Below are 22,561 nucleotides of genomic sequence, written 5' to 3'. Positions count from 1 at the left end.
TGATAATGTCAGCTCACACATCATTAAAACAATTACGATATAATTGTAGACGATCAATAGTGCACACCCCAGCATATGAAGTGGATTTATTTGTATGGCACTTTTCACAATACACATGTTTCAAAGCATTTTAACAGAGTATTTATATATTAATTTAAGAGACGATTGTTTTGAATGAATTTGAGACCGTGCACGTGGATTACCTGCATCTGTGTGGTGTTTCTATATAGATTGAAGCTCTGAGTCTGCTTCATAACACGACATTAAGAAAAGTTAGCTTTGTAGGTAAATGTGTCTCCTTTGCCTTGCGATGGCTTGGGTTTCCAGTGGGAATCAGATATGTGTTTAGCTGAAGGTCAGCTGTCCAGTGTTGGGGAAAGTTATTTTTAAAAGTAGGCCCAATGCATCACAATATTGCATTACTCCCTAAAAAAGTAACCAGTTGTGTTACTTTTTATGGAAAGTAATGTTGCGTTACGTTTTCCTATCAGGGCTGGGCTTGCTTATGTTTTTAATATTAAAAAAAGTTATATTTTTGGCAAATGTAAAAGCCCTTTCACAACAAAAGTGAAATGAAAACATGTCAGGCTGAAGAAAATGTAACTTCACATCTGTACAGTAGAGGACGCACAGTTAATGAGATCTGCCAGTCAATAAATCAGAAAAGCAAAGTAAAAAAAAAAAAAAAAGTCATCTGATTACGTAAGTCGTGTTACTTGAAATGCGTTACCCCCAACACTGCAGGTGTTTAAATATCTTAATATTTTATATTATGTGTTCATACATATTTGAGTGTTTCTTATTTCATATATTTTGCATTCTGGAAAAAAATTGCTTTCTAAAACATGGCAAAATGTTTAATTCTTGCCTCGGCGCCAGTGAAAATGTCACCAGAGCGAGAAGGGATTCTTTCTTGTTGAATGTTGCCGATGTTCTGTTCTTTCAGGTGTTTCGGACCGATTTTATTACAGCCATGAAGTTGCCTGATTCAGCACAACTGAGCCCAGAGGAGTTTTATTTCCTCTCCGACCCCTGGAGGCAGGAATGGGAGAAGGGTGTTCAGGTGCCAGCCAATGTGGAACCCATTCCTGAGCCTGTAATCAGGTGAGAGTCACGCAGTAAATCACAGGCATGATCTAGACCGATGTGTTTCATGAGTAGAAATAGGGGGTGGTGATGGCGCAGTGGATAAGACACATGCCTTTGGTGTGAGAGACCCGGGTTCGAATCCACTGTGAGACACCAATGTGTCCCTGAGCAAGACACTTAACCCCTAGTTGCTCCAGAGGCGTGCGACCTCTGACATATATAGCAATTGTAAGTCGCTTTGGATAAAAGCGTCAGCTAAATGCATAAATGTAAATGTAAATACAGTGGGAAAAAAAGCCTTTTTCAGATGTCAGAATGAATTTGCATACAGTGTTGCACCATAATATGTCTCTGAGAAGAGAGCAACTCTTACCTGTACAAGAATACACGCTCAAGAAAAGCTTATGCAAGAAATTGTTGCACAATAGATATTTTTCAGACATTTTGGCAGATTGTTTTCGAGTTCTGAAATGTACATTATGTTTATATAAGGGATGCACAATATTATCAAAACGTTATTAGAATTGGCCAATAAAGGCTTGAAATGTAAACCCTGACATCGGCCCGATGGGAAAAATTATGCCGATATACCCTGCCGATAAGACGAATGCTGTAGGCCTACCTGTAATAAAATCAAAGTAAAATACACAAATAACATTTAAATAGTTGTGTTTTTGAATGAAGCATGATTTATTTTAAATCACAAGTCTGTTTTGTTTCAAAGGTCATTAAAAATCACAAACATGACACTTGAATAAAATTTTGTATATACAGATTATTAAATAAATAATGTAATATAGATTTTCAAATGGATTATGAAAACTCAAATGCAAGGAGCTCTAAAAGGTTTTTACAGCTCTTTTGCTTTAGACCATCTTCAAATAAAATGTGAAGATTACATGGCATCTGTCTGAGAAAAACAAACATCTGTGATTAATGTTATTATATAGTTATTTTCAAAACTTTCAAATGTACTTTCGTTATAAAACAAACTTGATTGTTGTTTATTTAGTTCGACCAAGTATATTTTTGCTCGAAACTGACCAAAATAAAATTATTTGTTTATAATCTCTGCACAGGAGAGACTTGGTGTTGTTAAAAAAGCAAATATATCCCTATCCACAAATCTGCAAAAATGAGTTGGAAATTAGCGGCATTTCGGATATCAAACATTCAATATTACAATGGTCTCTTATATATCAAAAGTTTAAGGAAAATGTAATTTCTCAGTGCATGACCCATATTGATGTATTAATATTATTAAATTAATTTGACAAAAGTAATAAAGACATGGAAAGAGCCACATTCACATCTATATCTCTCAGTATTTCATTCAACATCCATCTGCTGTCTCTGTCATTCATGGGTTGTGCTTGACGAACCAGATTGGTGTTCAGAATTAATAGCTTAGCAATGTCATTCATTCATGCATTTATGCTTTCATGCATGCTATTTAGGCTTTGTTTTCCTTCATCAGCTCATACTAGTGGTTAGTGTCATCACAATACCAATATTCAAGAAGCCACTATCAATACTATTGACATTTCATTCTCAATACCAATTTCATTTTCCAAAATTTTATTTTGTTATACGATTTAGTTAGGAACTGACTGTATTTGTTCATTTCTAATTATTAGTGAATTGCTCACATGCCTTTGCTTCAGTAGCAGCTGTCTGTCAGTAAATGAGGTTGTGTATTGAATATGCACTGCATTTCAAGCATACAGCATAAATGAATTCAGTTCAGAATTACTGATGAAAGAACTGCAGTGCATTTACATCTGGTATTCAGATCCGATCACAAATGGACAGCACTAAATGCAGGTATCAACAACGTCCGAAATGCTCATTGAAACCACAGCGGGCCACGTTGCATTTGTGCTGTAATATCGTTTCATGAATGGAGAGAAAGAACCATCTGATCAGAAAACATGACTGATTTCAGCGTGCATTGACACGGGTCATAAGTTACTGCATGCCACTGTGGACACTGGGATGGATTTTCTTTCTTATAAGTAAATAAATAAAGGACAAGTTACAATGTTTTCCTCTGGCTATCAACATTATGCGATAAATCCTGTCTGTTGAGCTTTACTTGAAGCTGAAACATTCCTTTGAATACTTGATGCATGAGTTTTGTGGTCATTCAAGTGTGCAATTTTTCCCCAGGATGCTTCCGGAGGTCAATCGAATCCCATTCTTTTCTCCGATCCAAACCATGGGCCAGTCAGAGTTTGGCTTCGGAGAGTCACACGGTCTCACCGAGCCATTGAGTTGTTACAATCTTGATGATCTGGATGTGACCTGGCTTGAACTGGTTAATGCTGAATTCAGACAACTAGGTAAGATCTGAATCCTTAGTAGTTTTGTTGCGCTATCTGTGTTATTTTTGTATCATTTAAGATACTATTATAGTTTTTATTAATAATTAAAATGTGTTTTTATTTAAACATATGGAATAAATAATAATAAAAAAAGGTAATTGCATCGTTTTTCTCACAATTCTGACTACTTTTCTCGCATTTGTGAGTTTACATCTGGCAATTCTGACTTTTTTTAATAATTAAGCATCAAGAAATAATTAAGTGCCAAGCGCGGATGTGAATGTAATTTCTTTTACGCTTGAGCAGAAGTTCACAGGTTCAAGTCTGGACTATGATATGTCACAGTTTTATCCCTCTTCTCTCGTTCTTCACTGTGCTAAAGTAGGGCCCTATAAAATCAGTTTAATTGTTTTCTAAAAAATCTTTTGTATTAATAGTTTAACAAAAACAGCCCAATGAAATACTTTTTTCTTCTCAAATTCAGTTGTATTTATTTATTTAACAAATTCCTCTGTATTTTCCATATTTTTTTTCTGGATTCCATTTTAATAGTTTATTGAAATTTTAATTATCAGAACCACCAAACTATTTTTCTGGTAATCAAATGAAGGAAAATTAAAATAAAGTGTTATTAAATTAAAGGGGGGGTTCAATGCTGTTTCCTGCATTCAGAATTGTTTACACTGCTAAAGAGTTGGATTCTCATGCTAAGCATGGATAAAGTTTAAAAAAAACAATTTGGACGTATAACAGTATTTCTGACAAAAATCTTACTTCTGGGTTCGTACAAGTTTCGGAGAGTTTTTCCGATCGTGGCTCTTGATGACATAAACGAGGGTGGAACTCCTTATATGGGCATTTCTCCCGGAACGACCAGAGCGAGAGTGCGCCCATCAACGCGCTTCATTTGGCTGCACTGCACAGGACTCGCTCAGGAAGAATGTCTCCTAAAGAAGTGTGTTTTTACAAGATAACCTTGTTCAGCTTCCCGAAGAACCCAGCGTTATGTAAAAAGTGGATGCAGTTTGTTTTTCCGGGGCCACAACGGAGTTTCTCAAGTGTGTTTGTTGACGAACGTTTTATAAACAAGGCCAAGTTCGACGCTGGATTTGCACATCGTCCCAGCGATAAAAGATCCCGGTCATGATTAAGAACTGCAGATGGTAAGTGAAACCGCATCAAATATCTCTATTTAGCTGGCGATCGGCTCTTTAGCTCCGCCCACGGCACGCCTCCAGGAGCTCGGCTGTTTTCGGAGAGAATCGTAAAGCTGTCTTTTATAAATATGATAAAACTAAAGACTTTTTGGAGAGATGAAGGATGCAATACTACTCCAGGTACTCAAGATTAACATGAGATTGGGTAAAACTGTGTGTTATGACCCCTTTAAACAAACCCCTTCATTTTTTTGGGCAAATAAAGTGCTGCACAGCAGAGCTTTACTGCTGATGTTTTTTTAAACGTAAAAATTTGTGAGATTATTTCTTAAAAACAGACGGTTTAATAAAAATGAAATTAGTAGTAGCTGTAGTAGTAAGACATACATTAGTAATATATTTCAGTCAGAATTTCTTAAAATGAAACGTAGCTCTTATTTTGACGAGTTGCCCTGAAGAGTTTTGTTTGTGATGTGAGATATGACGGTAGTTTTTCTTAAATTAATCGGTCAAATGGTCATGAAGTGACTCTCAGAGCAGTTCTGGAGATGTTCATGTATTTATTGAGACGGCAGACGCTGAAAACATCAAAAGCGCCACGCGTGCTTCAGTATATGTAGTAAATGACACCGTGCAGACATGCAGAACATGCAGGATTCATATTAAAAATAGTCTTTTTGCATTTTAATATTCAAAGACACTAGTCCATATCGCCATTTGATTTAAGCATACTGACAAATTCCATGCCATTCTGCATTATACAGAAAATGCCATTTTTATGACTGGGTTTCGTGATTCCCTCCATGTTTTCCACATCGCGGAAATCATAGGGCCCTACTATTGTGGCAGAAACCCATAAATACGAGACTGTTTCGTTTGTGTGTCTCAGCACTTCCAGAGCTGGACGAGCTCACCATGGAGCAGGTGTTGGTGGAGCTGGAGAGCAGGTGTCAGCAGAACATGCAGCAGGCCATCGAGACCGAGGAGGGTCTGGGCATCGAATACGACGAGGACGTGGTTTGTGACGTGTGCCGCTCACCTGAGGGGGAGGACGGCAACGAGATGGTTTTCTGCGACAAATGCAACGTTTGTGTGCATCAGGTATTTAATCCAAAAACAGTCCAGATTGTATTGTGGGCCATGATTACAAACGTAATATTGATTTTTTTTTTTTTTTTTTTTTTTTTTTTACAACAGTTCAAAAACAAGAAGTTAATTAAAAGACTTACGTTTTAGACACTGTTGCCTGTTTTTGCTCTATTTCGACAACAAAAATAATTCCAAACACAGTCCCAGCACTGTTTTGCGTCTCTGAGGAACATGACGGTGTTTCCTGAATGAATCAACCGTTTAAATGATTCAGTTCAATCGCAATGACTCCCTCAACAGTGACTTGCTGCCACCTACTGGCCGTTTTAATTTCACATTTAAAGTTTCTTTTTATTTTTTAAATAAAAAATAACAGTATTCAACGTTTTGTTTAATATATCAACACATTATTTATGCATTTGTAATTGCAGGTTAAATGCATTCATGTTCTGCACTAAACGGTGTGTAAATGCATCTAAATCTAAACGCCACTTCAGACGCAGCTTCTGTGTTTCCTTTGCATTGCAAAGATTAATTTTATTGATACTGATTTAATTTGCTTGGTAACAGCCCAAATGTCTTATTATTCTAATTCACTGATTAAATGTAAGAATTTTACTCAAAAGTTAATGCACACTTATAAAAATGGCTTTATAAAGGTAAATATTCCCATAAAAAAATCTATTTAAACTTGTTGTAAAATATTAATTTCTAATAGTGTCAAAATATCAAGATATAATTTTTTGTCAATATCGCATCCAACTTGTTAAATCCTCAGAATTAAGATATTTCATTAAGCTTTACAACATAACATGTAATATATTACTACTACAAGGGATGTGCTGGACAGTAACGAAGTACATTTGTAACTTTATTACTGTATTTAAGTACATTATTCAAGCATCTGTACTGTAACCCTCTGGGGTCTGAGGTGATTTTGGGGCCCTTGAGATGTTTTGACATGCCCTGAAATTTGTGCTTATTTCAGCTACTTCTAACATACTGTTGGCCAACATGTAATTTTTTTTTGTATTCAGCACAAACTGTGCTACAATAATATGTGAGCAAGATGTATGTACATGTCTGCATTTTTTAGAAAAAAAAGATTATGCGTGGTTAGTAAGTTTTGGGAAAATAAATGAAATTAAGTAGTTTTCAAACAGAGATGGCGACAGAGAGGCAAAACGTATGGACTGCAGCTTTAAAACCATCCTAACGAACTTAGAATTTATCCCACTAAATGTCTTTTTTCTTAAGAACATTTTTTTTTTTGATGTTTTCTCTTAAGGTTATGATATGAACTTGCTTCACGTAATAAAATAAGCTAGTTTAATGTAATTTACTTTCACTTAAATTTATAACCACGATTCAAGGAGGCAAACTCCTCACCTTTCAGTGACAACTCTCTTTTTTGAGATCAAAATAGGTCACCTATGAGATTTGCTTAGATCCAATGAGAAAGTGTTTTTTTTGGGGGGGGGGGGGGTCTTACAAGGGTACTTGTGATTTTATAAGGGTAAACTGAGAACTGTTGTCTCAATAAGTTTTGGATAGAATTTTCTTTACTCTTCAAAAACTGTCTAAAAATGGTAATATTTTATGTATTTGAGGTCTGAGATGTGGGATCAGAGAAGAGAGGGCAAACAATTTGCATGTTAGGTCAGCATTGCTGTCTAATCAGCCAGTATTGACTTAAAGAATAGCCTGCATAACACTTCATCTTTTATAACATGGGATTTTGACCAAATAGGTTACCCTGGACCACAAAACTAGTCATAAGGGTTAATTTTATGAAATTGAGATTTATGCAGCATCTGCAGGCTGAATAAATTAGCTTTCCATTGATGTATGGTTTGTTATGATAGGACAATATTTGTCTGAGATGCAACTATTTTAAAATCTGGAATCTGAGGGAGCAAAAAAATCTAAATATTGAGAAAATCTCCTTTAAATTTGTTCAAATTAAGTTCTTCGCAATGCATATTACTAATCAAAAATGAAGTTTTGATATTTACAGTAGGAAATTTATAAAATATCTCAATGGAACATGATCTTTACTTAATATCCTAATGATTTTTGGCATGAAGGAAAAATCAATAATTTTGACCCATACAATGTATTATCAGCTATTGCTACAAATATACCCCAGCGACTTAAGACTGGTTTTGTGCTGCAGGGTCACATATATATTCAAATATCTTTATTTTTGTCAAATGTTTCAACAAGATGTAACTTTCTTTTTTGTGTGTGTGAAAAATAACGGTTTTGGACAAAAAAAACAAAACAAAGTAACTACAAAAGAGCATGTAAAGCAAATATCTTCAAAATAAATTCTGTGCGAAACATGCAGTGTTCTCACCTTCCCCCCCCCCCCCCTTACCTGTTTGCATCTCTGACGATTAGATTATCAACAGAAGCTGATCATTCTGATTATGTAACGGTTGTGATTAGTGAAGATGACTGGTTGTGTTGACAGAAAGCATGTTTTTGTTCCTCCTGCAGGCGTGTTACGGGATCTTGAAGGTGCCGCAGGGTAACTGGCTGTGCCGAACCTGTGCCCTCGGAGTGCAGCCCAAATGTCTGCTTTGTCCCAGGAGAGGAGGAGCTCTGAAACCCACGCGCAGTGGAACCAAGTGGGTCCACGTCAGCTGTGCCTTATGGATCCCCGAGGTATTGGATGAAATCAGTCTGGGAATGGCAGTTATAAGAAATATCAGCTTTCGAAAAATGTTCTGTTTCTGAGTAAAGAGGCAATGGCTAAAAAAATCCTGAATTCAAGTATGAACAGAAACTACAATGTTTTGGCTCACTTTGTAAAAAAGTTTGACATAAAGGCAGCGTGCACATTAATTTAATCCGTTGTAATCATGTGTATGTAAATGCCAGCTGCATTTGAGACACATGCACCTGCTCTAATGTGTGATGAGATGCACATTTCACATTTTGTGTTGTAGACCGCATGATTACGTACTCGCTCGTGTTTGCTTTCCCTAATATTGTTCCTAAAACTTTAATTACACTACCAGTCAAAACTTTTTGAACAGTAAGATTTTAATGTTTTTGAAAAGTCTCTTCAGCTCACAAAGCCTGCATTTATTTGATCCAAAATACAGCAAAAATAGTCAAATTGAAATGTTTTACTATTTAAAATAACTGTTTTATATTTGAATGTAATTTATTGAATTTTTAGCATCATTACTCCAGATACATGATCCTTCAGAAATCATTCTGATATTCTGATTTGCTGCTCAAAAACAAATAATAATATTAATAATAGTAGAATTTTTTTCAGGTTTCTTTGATTATTAGAAAGAAACAGCATTTATCTGAAATAGAAATCTTTTGTAACATTATTCATGTCTTGATCATCACTTTAAAGCGTCCTTGCAAAATAAAAGTATTAATTTCTGTACTTTCTTTCTCCAAAAAAAAAAAAAGCTCCAAGCTTTTCAATGTTATAGTGTGTAATGTTACAGAAGCTTTTTATGTCTCTCAACTGTTGACCTTTTTTTGCCCATCGTCAATTGTTCCTTAAAGTAGCGTTTATAAGCGTATCACTGCTGTCCCATAAGCGCCACCTGCTGTCAGAGAGGGTATCTCGTCTGCTGTTTCTGTTTCATGTAGTATAGTTTCACAAATCTGGACTATTCTGTTTTGCTTCATATTTTGAAATGATACAGTTTCTAATTTAAATCGGACACTGCTCTTGCTGCTTGTATGCAGCATCTTTGTTTTGATTGTGATTAAAATGAAGTGTTTGACTAATTTTAAACGGAAAGAGCACAGGCAAAGTCTTAGTTTGTTTAGTTGAAGAGGTCTCTTTCATTTGTATTATTTATTTGATTTGGGATTTCTTTTAATTGCAATTTAGCTTTTTCACATTTAAATTTCACAAGGAAAAGTGCAGCATTTTTTCTGAGAAATAATAAAAGAACACCATTTATCATTTATCTTAAATCTAATTATTAATAAATCGTGATAAATGCATCGTGAGTTGAGGGAATCGTTACATCCCTACTATTTAATTTACATCATATGGTAGGAACTGGTTTTTCATTCAGTGCAAAGACTCAAAACGTCTGAAATGTATATAAATGAAGTGTATAAATGTACATTCCTGGCTTTGATTCCAGCCTCTCATTTCTTTTACGTAACTCCTCTCACTCCCACATACAGTCTCATCTAAACCCCTCTAAGTAGATCGAAGTTATGTTTGGATGTAAAGTATGTTCCCTTTTTTGTTACATACAGTTACAATCATAGTCACAGGCATTGTGTTTGTTTTGATGGTTTCTTCTGCAGTTATCCAGCTTGTTTCAAACAAGATTAGGTTTAGTTTTTAAACGGTGTGTCATTTCTGCATCAATAGTGACGTTTTGTTTGAGGCTGTAACAGCATTGTTTGTATGACCGATGGAAATCAAATGTTTGAAACATTTGGGGGGAATAAAATATTGCATTGTAATTCATTGCAGCTTTAAATGGAACATAACATTTGGACGCATCAGAGCATTATAAATCTCTGAATTATATATTATAATAAGGGAAAACAGAATGTTCTGCAGTAATGTGTAGATATAATACACTCCAGCATACCTTTCCAGTAGAAATGCATTATTCTCTATTGTAAACTGATATACACTCTCCATGCCGCAGTGCATGTATTAAAATCATAGAAATGAAATGCATTGATTTATTATTTCCAATATTGAACTTTGGAATTAATTCAGCCTGATAAAAGATGCAATAAAGCAGTAAAAGTGCAAAGGAAATCAGGCCTAAACACTGTTATTCATCTGCAAGGCAGAGGAAACTTGTAATTAGCATGCAATAATAGATGAATTTAATTGAAATATTTCCTCGGCTCTCTTTATGTCTCGTCGTGTGATTTGAAAGGAAAGCTTTTCAGCCGGAAATTTGAACTTGTTCGGTCAGGTGGAGGGCAAGATGTTTTTGTAAAGGAGCGCCTATTTCACGTGCAGAAGGCTGCTGAATATCTCAGTCAAAGGAGGACAAAAGCAGAATTGACAGGAAGAGGAGGATTCAAAGAGGGAGTTTTGAAAAGCCTGGTCAAAATGGGTATTCCAATAACGTTTAGAGAAGCTGACGAGTGAGGCGGTAACAATGGCAGAATGACAGGGATGTATAGAGCCACAAAAGCGAGTGAAAAGACTCACAGAAATCACTTAAAGGGCTGATGAATAAACTGAACCGAGCACATGAGCTGCTGCTGAGCTGAATTCAGTTCTACGCCGCCCCGTTCCCTTTGATTTCATCCGTAACACTTGGAGAGAATCGGGAGAAATACTGTATGGTAATTCCTTCACAGGCTTCGTGAGACTCGTCTAACTGAACTTGAAACTAACATACAGCTCAAGATGTGAAAGCGGCACTCATTGTCGCTGCTGTAGATTCTGCTTTAGATCATTCATCCTTTTGCATTGAAAAGAAGTGTCCTAGTTTACTAGTTCTGGGTGGCTCCCTGTCTGCCCACAGCAGTACATGTTCAGATTAAACCAATAAAATCACATAATACAATGTAACCCAATACACCTACATTTATTTAGTAATAGTTTACATTTATTCTTAGGGTAACACTTTATTTTAAGTAACAATTCTCACTATTACTAGCATATTGTCTGTTTATTAGTACTTATAAAACACATAAATGTCTTATTCTGCATGAGCATATTTTATCCCTAATCCTACCCAATACCTAAACTTAACAACTACCTTACTAACTATTAATAAACAGAAAATTAGGAGTTTATTGCGGGAAAAGTAAAGTGTGACCATTCTTGGTATTATTAATAATAATACACTAATTCACTATGTTAAGTAATAAAACTTATATTATTTTTTTAAATAAATACTACAATATTACCTGACCATTCAGTGTGTAAACCATACCCCTAGATGTTTAAATTAATATTTTTGAATTTAAAAAAATATATATTTTTATTATTCATTTGAATAAAATGAATAAATTTAGTTTTTGTTTACTTGTTATTGATTCCCTTGCCATGTTTTAAGCTTTGCATATTAAATACTTAGAAAAATGAAAATGTGAAAGCGGTTTAAAACTGTAAAATGAAAAAGAAAAGCATGCACACGCGCACACACACCAGTGACTCCAACATATCCTTAAAAAAAAAAAAAAAAAAATCGATTTACGTTTTTTTTATTATTATAAATTATAAGATGACTTCTTTTTTACAGTAAAATTGCATTATTACTTTTTTTTTTTTTTTTTTTCAATTAACAGGTTTTTATCATGGCATTTTTACAGTCATTATATACATACAACGTAAAAAGAGAATGTGTACAATGTATTTATTTAAACATTCTTTATAACTGAAATATTTCCAACTGAAATAGGAATTGAATTGAGTTGAATTTAGAGCCTGCTGGTCAGTGGCCGGATTCACGAAAACTCCTTAAGATAAATAAAAGTTCATAACAATGTTCCTAAGTGCAAGTTGTTCATCTATGTTCTTATAAAAGTCTCAGTCTTCTGCGTTATCTGATTGAATGAATGGCAGTTCTTGCTGAAGACTTTTTTACAATTTATAATAGTTTATTCATATTTATATTGTGAGGAAGATACTTATGTGCATTAGCACAGCACACGGAACTTTGATTTCAAACTCTGGATTGAATTTATTTAAACTAAACAAACTAAAGTAATCAGTCAGTAATTAAAAAAGAACAAATAAATGACAAGCGAAAGCACAAACAAATGGTGTAACGATACAAATGAAATTAACAGTGCTTTAAGTTTTTGATCAGGTAGGTTTAAAGGGGTGGTTTACTGCCTTTTTTCTTTGCTTGATTGTGTTTATGGAGTGCAATATAACATGTCTTCGTGTTTCGTTTGTTAAAAACGCCTTATTTTTCATAAATTCCACCTTTATTGTAAGCCGCTTTCTCCTGTCATTTGAACGACCGGTTGACTTCCTGATTCTATGAAGCCACTCCCTCAGAAACAGGCAATGGGCTCTGATTGGTTAGTTGGGCCGGTGTGTTGTGATTGGCTAAACTGCGTACTGCACATTGTCCGGAAACTTCTACTGTTTGTTAGCTTTTGAGATACGGTTTTCTCCTGATTAAACATTTAATATAACTGAGTAATTACATGAAAAATTACGTTATAAAGTATACATGGAAAATACATTTACAAAATTAGTACATAATTACAAATTCAGGTCCAAAATGTTTGTATGCGTTTGTCATAGACACACGAAATAGCATCACTAACTGGCTACTAAAGCAGCGTTGGCATTTGTTTACGTCCTTGATAAAACTAAAACAGTCTGAAATTATACATGCAAATACATTTAAAATGATTAAATCTTATTTACAGGTTGTGGCCGAACAACTGCTGCCTCTGGTTTTAAAGTTGGAACTGCTGCATGTTTTAGTGATAGTTTCTGGTTGAATCCGGCATTGTCGATTCTGGAAGCTGTCTTCCGTAAAATGCGCAGCACAGAGAGCTAAGTTACGATTGTAATAGTCAGGAACATAATCAAACATAAATTTGAACCATTGCTGACGAAGTACAGCATCTGTAGGAAGCCCGAACACAGAAGACCTGACAGCTGGGTGAAAATAACACACTTTCGACGGCATGGCTACAGCTCTCCACTATAACTCTTCCTCTTCGACAAAAGCCGCAGAACATGGCCTTGCCTCCTTTTTTGCATGTTCCGGAGGGAGGTTTGATGCAAATTTATGGGTTTGTTACGTATGAAACCCGGGAAGTATCTCGTTGTAGTCCCATTTGAGTCGTTTTTGTAGGCATTAAACTTCCTGATTTTTTTTAAAGACATTGAACTTTCAGCGCAGCAACTTTGCAGATACTGTTCATGCACCAACAGCAACATTACACACCAATTAAAATGAAAAAAGTGAAATCGCAATCAACCACCCCTTTAACAGTAATATTTAGCTACAGAGTTACTACAGAAATTGAATAATCTATTCAAATGTAAAATAACAGTGGGTAGTCTTCACTGTATAAATAAACATTAATGACAAAGACAGCCACAGGTTTATTTAGGTTGCCGTCTCTTTAAGACCTCATGCAGAGTTTTGTTTCTCAACTGTTTACATTCACTTAATAGCCTGTATACTGACTATGTTTGATATAAACCGACTGTTTACGTGAATTTGTGTTAATGGGCATTTTGACAATTTTATATGCATTTGGGCGTTTACACACAAAGCGCTAAATATAATTCTGTAGTCACACGCTGTTTCAGAGGCGGCTTTATAAAAACATTCTCTGAGAGAATGCACGAGTCTTGCACTTGAATGGTTTAAAGCTGCTTTAATGTTTAAATGGGTAAAACTTAAAAGCATGTGCACTTTTGCGCTTCCTGCAGATTACCAAAATAATCATAAAGTGTGCACACTGTTTTCATCACGACCAACTTGACGGGTGTTCGCCATTGCATTTTTAATGTGCTGTGTATTTTAAATGGGTACTTTTTAAAGAGACTTTCTCAAGATGGAGCGATCTGTTTCATTGCAACAAATTAAGTTCTTTGGGATAAACCCCTTTAGATGCATCATCTCGTTTTCAAGGGGGTCCTATTACACAAGGATCCAAAAACATAACACAAAACAACAACAATAATAATCTTAAGTAAGAAAATATCAGTTCTCCATTCCTAATCTGATCCCATATGATGTGCTAACTGGGTTGAAGTGTTTTCTGACTGTGTTGTTTCTATGTCATCAAAGGTGAGCATTGGCTGCCCTGAGAAGATGGAGCCTATTACTAAAGTATCTCACATCCCAGCCAGTCGTTGGGCCTTGTCCTGTGGCCTGTGCCGTGAACACACAGGCACATGTATACAGGTGAGAGAGATGCTGCTTTTGAACACTTGACACATTTAAACAGCAGAATAAGCTTTCATGTAGTTTCCTTTCAAAGAGGTAAGAAAGGATGGGATACTTTATAAAGTCTAGTCTAGCATTGTTTTTACTATACGCATGATTTCAAAGCAGCTTTACAGAACATTGAGATTAGGTTCAACTTTATTGTCATTATGCGGAGTACAAGAACAGAGCTAATGATTTTTGTTTATAATATCTTCATGCTTTTTAGTTACATATAGCAGATTATATTAGAAATATAGATACAAGAAATCAAGTAGTTGAGATTTGCTATACATCGGTGTGAGTTTTTGCTCCCTTACGCTTTTTTATTTTTTTTTGCATATGTCACTTCAGTGATTCAGATTTAAGCTGAGCAAATACAAAATGCATTTTTGAAATAATGATTTCATTTATTAAGGGGAAAAAAAGCTGTCCAAACCTTCCTGGCACTATGTGAATAAACCTAATAATTGATTGTGCCACCCTTTGCAGCAACAACTGGGATAATCAAGATATTTTTTGGCAAATGTGAGACAAGCCTTTGTGTTCTTTTTGGTCAGCAGTGGCTTTTACCTTGTAACTCTCCTATGGATGCCTTTTTTTGCCCAGTCTCTTTCTTATTGTTGAATCATGAACACTGACCTTAATTGAGGCGAGTGAGGCCTGCAGTTCTTTAGATGTTGTTCTGGGTTCTTTTATGACCTCCTGGATTGAGTCGTCGTTGCGTTCTTGGAGTAATTTGGTAGGCCGGCCACTCTTGGGAAGGTTCACCACTGTTCCAAGTTTTCTCCATTTGTGGATAATGGCTCTGACCTTGGTTCACTGGAGTCCCAAAGCCTTAGAAATGGCAGACTGATGCGTGTCAACTATTTTGTTTCTCATGTGTTCTTGAATTTCTTTAGATCGCGGCATGATGTGTTGCTCTTTAAGCATGCTTCACTTTGTCAGTCAGGTTCTGTTTTAAGTGATTTCTTGATTCAACAGGACTGGCAGTAATCAGGTCTGGGTGAGGCTAGTGAAATTTAACTCCGCTTTCTAAAATAATGTAGTTAATCGCAGTTCTTTCATGATTTAACAGGAGGGGGCAATTCATTTTTCACATAGGGCCAGGCAGGTTTGGACAGCTTTTTTCCCTTTAATAAATGAAATCATTATTTAACAACTGCATTTTGTATTTACTTGCATTATCTTTGTGTAATATAAAAATTAGTTTGATCTGACAAATATGCAACAAATTCAAAAAACAGGAAGGGAGCAAAAACCTTTTCACGGCACTGTATAATGAGTATACTGTATGAATGTTGGTATAGTTACACATACTTATATATTCAGGATTATATGACGAGCTAAGGAATAATGAATGCAAAAATGCAAATCTAATTCATTCACATGTTGATCCAGACAAGTACATTTTTTTTATTGGAGCACAAAAGAAGAAATTGTGAAGACTGTGTTGGATGCTCATTTCCATGCACTTACAATAACTGGCAACTGATGCTTTCCAGCTTCAAAAAGGACACAAGAGCACCATAAAAGTATCATAGAAGCAGTCTATACAAAGTCACGTAATAGATTTCATTACTGACTGAAAATCAGCAAAAGATTGAGTTATTGAGCTGAACTAGAGTTTCACGAACAAATCATTCAGACTAGATTTATGAACAGGATCTACTTTCATTCGAACATGAATTCATGGATGATGTTACTTTGACAGCTAGGGCGGATGTCACTATTTTATTTGTGAATAACGAGAAAATGGTCATTTGATTTTAGTCTTATGGAAGAGTATTGCATGTTGTACCGTAATGATATTTGTATGGAGCTTTAGCGTCCTTTTTTAAAGCTCAAAAGCTCAACAGCTGTTCGTTGTTACTGCGTGGAAAAGAGCCAACGATGCAGTTCCTCAATTTTTCATTTTGTGTATCATTTTGAAAAGATGTAAGGGTGGGAAAGTGAAGAGCAGTGCTGGGTAGATTACTTACAAGCTGTAGTTTGTTACTGATTCCAAGTTACGTAATTGTAGTTAGTAACGTAGTCCATTTCATTACACATTTTAGGTAATAATCAGACTACTTTTGACCTTACTCATTTATCACGTTGATTTAGATCAGATAATCCTGTACTATATTGATATAAAAATACAAAACTTAAGAAAATATCATCCATTTGTTGTTATTAACAACATGTGTGCATTAAACATTACATTGTGTCAAGGTTTCCCAAACTGGGGTTTGTGAAGGAACTGCAGGGGGTTGTGAGTTTAATGAAATGCTTATATTTAATTACATAGAAATGTAAATAGTTTGAAAGACAAAACCCTTCCAAAGGCACTGTAATACATGGTTAAATTGAGTTATAATTCAAATAAAATGAATGTTCATCAGTAGTTGAAGCATTGTTTAAGTGTTGAGAAAATATTTTTGTAAATCCAGCGCTCAAATGTTGTGTGGCGTCTCAGTTTGTGTAATTATATCCATCTGACTAGTGTCTGGTCTTTGTGTGAATGTCCTCAAAACTGGAAGACTGGACAACTCATAGGCTGTTTTAGAAAGGCTGTCTTTTAATAGATGGAAAAAAAGAATTGGGGAGAATCAGGAAATTATGAATAATTTATTGCTATTGTGTGAATAATGTTGTAATCATATAATCAGTAAGTACAATAAATTACAATTGTTTTAAAATGCAATGTAATCTAACTACAAGATAACCCAGATTACATGTAATGAGTTACTACCCAGCTCTGGGGCCAGTTGTTCTGATGACAAGTAATCTGATGGGATTTTGGCCATCGGAGTGGATGAAATCTTGAAAATGGGTTGTTTAAAAGAAAAAAAGGATTCTGAATTCGGATTAGATCACAAAATCCAATCTTGGTTTTGATCTGGATTAAATCCTCAGTTTGTGTTGTTCAAAACGTTTTAGTAAGATACTTTTGATCCAAAAAAAAGGGATTATTCTGATCCCAGCAGAGAAGGATGGATTTCAGGAACAAAAATGTAATAACTTTAAAACTGGTCCAAAAAAATACATTTGTAACGTAGTATTTTTGTTTAATATTGACAGCTGTTTTGGGGATATATTACTTTTAATTCAAAGTTTTGTTTTTTTTAATCACTCATTGTAAACCACAATGGCATAATCATCAGAGATGGACCAGTCAGAAGTAGCTATGCAAAACATTGGTATTTTTTTCCCCATCTAATTGTTTTTCCATCACCATGTCCCTTTTGGGGCTCCATAGAGCACTAGGAATCCAGATCTGAAAATCTGAAGAAGTGTGTTTCTGGATTAGGGTGATCCAATCCAGTTTTGAAAATGGGTTACCTGATCCTGGATCGCAAAATATGGGATTTCCAAATCCAGATTATTCTGATCCAGATTAAATTTTTTGAACAATTGGCAGCTGGTGATGACAATGTAGAACCAGTGCTCTAAACATGCCGTTTTGCTTACGCAGTGCTCCATGCCATCCTGCATCGTGGCCTTCCACGTGACCTGTGCGTTCGACCACGGACTAGAGATGTGCACCACTCTGGCAGAGAACGACGAGGTGCGCTTCAAATCGTACTGTCTAGAGCACAGCAGCGTCACTCGCTCAAACAGCGGCGGGAATGTGGCCAGACCCGAAATGCGGCACGCTGGTTCCGATCTATCGGAGATGCACTTGGATCGTCTGAAGCAGGACCAAGCAGAACAGGAGAAAGCCAGACAACGCAAGCAGAAGCTGCAAGAGCTTGAAGATGAGTTTTACAGATTCGTGGACGCCAAGGAAATCGCAGAAAGCCTTTCCCTGCCAGACGCTCATGTGGACTTCCTTTACCAGTACTGGAAACTGCGACGAAAGGCCAACTTCAACCAGCCGCTGGTGGCCCTCAAGAGGGACGAGGTGGACAATCTCGCCCAGCAGGAGCAGGATGTTTTGTATCGTCGTCTGAAGCTCTTCACCCATTTGCGTCAGGATCTCGAGAGGGTGAGTATTTCTGCTCTTTTCTCACATGTTCTCATCTGTCAAGCTCTCAATAATGATTGTTTTAAACAGGTTTTAGAGCTGCACAATTCTGGATAAACTGAGAATCACAATTTTTTTTGGTCTCAAATAGCGATCACGATTCTCCCACGATTCCCAAAATAATGTGTGACAAAATATGAATTGCTGCAGTCTATTTAAAAGTCAAGGTCATTGCACACTGACACAACATGAGGTCGTATTTATTTTTTAACGTGCAAACATTTTGGACTCAATCACGTTTACACACTGCCTCCGAAACTTTTGTCCGTTATTAAAAAAAATTCGGATCTCGTTCGATTTTTCTGCGTTTTCGCATCCGTAGCAAGCATTTTGATAGGAAGAGATGACGAATACGGAAAAACTGAAAAAACGCTCAGTGTGCAATGACCTTCAGTCTGTTTAATTAATCTGAATGAAGCTCTTTACTCCCGTTTACATGCAATTTCCATTATTCTTATAGTTCGCTAAGAATTGTGGTTATTTGTTACCGCCATTATTCACATACGCCAATGCACAGCACAAATGATGGATTCAGAAAGAGTAGGTGTGTTACATGGCCGCTGTTTTAATTTATTTACGTCGACAACTTGAACTTTTCCTCAGTTCCTCAGAAATGCGACGCTTTCTTCCCCGCCATCGTTTCTAATCTGCGTATTACTAGTGATGTCCGGTTTACGAACTACTCGTTCTATTTAACCTGTTCTTCCTAACCTGTTGAACAAGTTCACCAATTTGGACTTAATCGTTTGAAACGTTTCACGTCTCCAGTAAGCACTAATCCACAGTTTTTTAACATGCCTGACACTCTTTGACTCGAAATAAATCAATACCCTGAGTTTTTCAGTTACTCCAACAGTACACTGACTGAACTGCATTGAAAAGAGAACTGATGATGAGCACGAACAGAGCAGCTGTATTATTACAGGTGCGTGTCACTTCATTCATGTACATCATGAACACATGCGCACTTTGGTCAGAGCGGCAATAATGCGATTAAGGTGTTTACATGCCTGTATATTTACTTTAAAATCAGCATACGCCACCTATGTTAATACGATTATGCTTCCTGCGGTTATGAGCTTAATTGCATTATTTAGATCGAAGTATTGCGTTTAGATGAGGTAAAGTTTAATCGCAATATTGACATGTCATTATAATCGCATTTAGAGGGTGCATGTAAACGCACTCAATAACTCGCTCATAAATACTTCACTTGTTTCAGCATTTTTGAACGAATCTCTTGAGTGAATGATTCAATGACAAACACATTTTTAACAGTCACTTGTCGAAACAATGCAAACAACACAAACGTTATTTGAAGCGCCAGTTACTTTAAAAAGGGGATTTGCTCTATTTTGATCGCTACCATAGACATCCTTGTTTATATCTGAACTATAAACTTTCATCCCAGTATTTCTGTGAAATGAATGACTGTAAGACAGAAGTAATACTGTGTAGTTAAAAAGACTGCTTGTTAAGCTGTTTCTTACCCAAACATGTCTACTCTGTGTCAGCCGCAGCAAACGCAGATTTGAATGTTCCGGTATGGTTTAATAGACACGGGCGAATTGTTGCCATTTAGAAATTAGATTGCGTGGGTGTTTGAACCGAGGTTGCGATCGTGCAGCACTAACAGGTTTCCTGAACATTATTATTACAGGCAATCCTGTATTACAGCCAGAGCCGCAGTACAAAATTCTGACATGACTTGCATTGTCTTAACCAGACTTGGAATTTATTGTCAAACTGGTAATCGTTCCATTCCTAGTGAAATCCAGTCGTTTTAAAAAGAAAACCACGCATTTGAGAAATATTTCCCCATGCAGATTTCGCGATAGGTTCAAGTTGGACATGCACATTTGTCATGTTGGCAAACATAAAGCTACTTGGTTTAAAAATGACTTCTCTATTGACAATAGAAAATGGACCACGAAATTATGCAAATTGTATCCAAAAGTTTAAACAGGTTTTTTGTTCTAACTTGCTGCGATGGAGATGAGCAATGACCGACAAGGGACTTTACTTTTGAAACCGTTTCTATTGGTGCGACGTCACAAAAATTGGGTGCCCAGTGCCAATGATTGTCTTAACTATTGATAATGTACTTTGTGTAATGTTATAAAGGTTTAAGTTTAGTCAAATTTAAATTCTTTTAAGTTTGACTTTTCACCGTTACATGCATTCAGCTCATAGATAAGGAAAACTACTACTTTGTATTAGGGGTGGGAATCGCAGGGTACCTCACGATACGATATAATCACAATACATGGCTCACGATAACGCTAATATACAGTGATTCTGCGATAATCTATATATTTCTAAAAAATCCTATAATGATGCATCACGATATCTGTCTGTGAAAAGGTTAAGTACAAATTTTCTTACTTATTGCATCTTAACTATTTCATCTGTCCATCCATTCATCCAATCATTCAGTTCATCCATCCATCCATTTTATCGAACCCATAGGTTTGTATAGCTATACTCTTAAAAATGCTGGGTTAAACACAACCCAGTGCTGGTTAAAATATGGACAAACCCAGCAATTGGGTTGATTTGACCCAGCGTTTGGGTTACTACCCAGAAGGTTGGGTTAAACATTTAACCCAACCACTGGGTCAAAACAACCCAATTCTTGGGTTTGTCCATATTTCACCCGGCACTGGGTTGTATTTAACCCAGCATTTTTTAGTGTAGATGCCCTATTAGCTGTTTCTGTGGACTGCTATATGTAAGCTGTCTGCCATATTGGAACGTCGAAGCTGGTCCGTGAAGACTCGAGATAAAGTTGCAGGTGCATCTGCAACTGTAGTTATATGCATGTTTAAATATCTATATCTATAGTAGACTTCAGAAGATGCTTTTGCTAAACTAACGCAATGCAACAAGACAAAGCCGTTTACTAACAAGGTATTTACTTTATTTTAAAAAACATGTAATATTGAGTTAACACATTATAAAAACACAAACTAACACATTGTTACCTGTGAAAGTTCGTCCAGTTTCTTTAGGGATTTAAATTAGGTGGTTTTACAACCAGATGCTGCGCAATGTTGTTGCATCTTGAAACGGTATCTTAAGGATTTTTATTGTGAGTGACGACATATAGACTGTCCCAAGATGGCAGGTGCATCAACATGTCTGGAGCCGTCAAATGTGGCATCTACCGAGACATATCTATTATCCAAACAACTATTCAACCATTTTGTCCATCCATTCTGTTCAACCACCCCATCCCATCCATCCATCCATCCATATATTCCATACCTTCTATCCAACCATTCTGTCCATCCATTCATAAATTCTGTTCAGCCATCCCATCTGACCATTCTTTACATCCGATTCATCCATCCAATCATTCATCCATCCATTTCATCCAACTATTCTGTCTGTTCATCAGTCCTTCCATCCAGTCATCCGTCCCATCCATCCAATCATGCCGTCCATCCATCCATCCATCCATCCATCCAATCATGCCGTCCATCCATCCATCCATCCATCCATCCAATCATCTGTCCATCCATCCAGTCAATCTTCCCATCCATCCGTCTGTCCGTCTGTGATCACATCCTCCTGGTGTATCACCAGTCACTGTAATCTCACCTCATCATAAATCTAAGTATTTCTGGCGCAGTAATTCTGTCCCTTGTGAATCTTATCTCAGTCTTCCTTACTTAATCAAAGCCTCTGAGAACCTGACAACAGGTTGCTGCACTGGAGACTAAATGGTTTGCATATCTTGGTAAGTACTGTTGATAGGAAGGAGGATAAGATGATGGGTGTGCAGGAATGTAGAAAAGTAAAGGAGTAGATAGTTTTAAAGATTTAAAATAAAATAAATAGTGTCGCAGGAGATAAGGGAAGGCTGCTCTTTTGTCCTCAGATAAGGTTCTTGACTTCTGCCACTTCGTCTCATTCTAGAATAATCTGTTATATTCTGCTCTCTATATCATCATCCACTTCAGAGAGGTCTCAGCTGTCCTCCTACTGTCTACCCGTACCTGCCTCTCT

General features: G+C 36.3%; 1 pseudogene across 1 annotated transcript in view; it reads left to right on the top strand.

The window, feature by feature from the left end:
- LOC306856081 (protein Jade-1-like) overlaps positions 1-22,561 on the top strand; it is a 43,538-nt pseudogene that overhangs the window by 9,880 nt on the left and 11,097 nt on the right. Inside the window, exons 4-9 of the transcript XR_013785771.1 lie at positions 947-1,104; positions 3,259-3,431; positions 5,460-5,671; positions 8,162-8,329; positions 14,404-14,520; positions 17,999-18,511. The product of XR_013785771.1 is annotated as a protein Jade-1-like (transcript). The remainder of the gene's footprint in view (positions 1-946; positions 1,105-3,258; positions 3,432-5,459; positions 5,672-8,161; positions 8,330-14,403; positions 14,521-17,998; positions 18,512-22,561) is intronic.

This window comes from Barbus barbus (genome assembly GCF_936440315.1).
Source record: "Barbus barbus genome assembly, chromosome: 36".
In the NCBI taxonomy this organism is placed as follows: Eukaryota; Metazoa; Chordata; class Actinopteri; order Cypriniformes; family Cyprinidae; genus Barbus; species Barbus barbus.
Note: the sequence above shows the minus strand (reverse complement) of the source record. Positions and strands in the feature narration are given on the sequence as shown.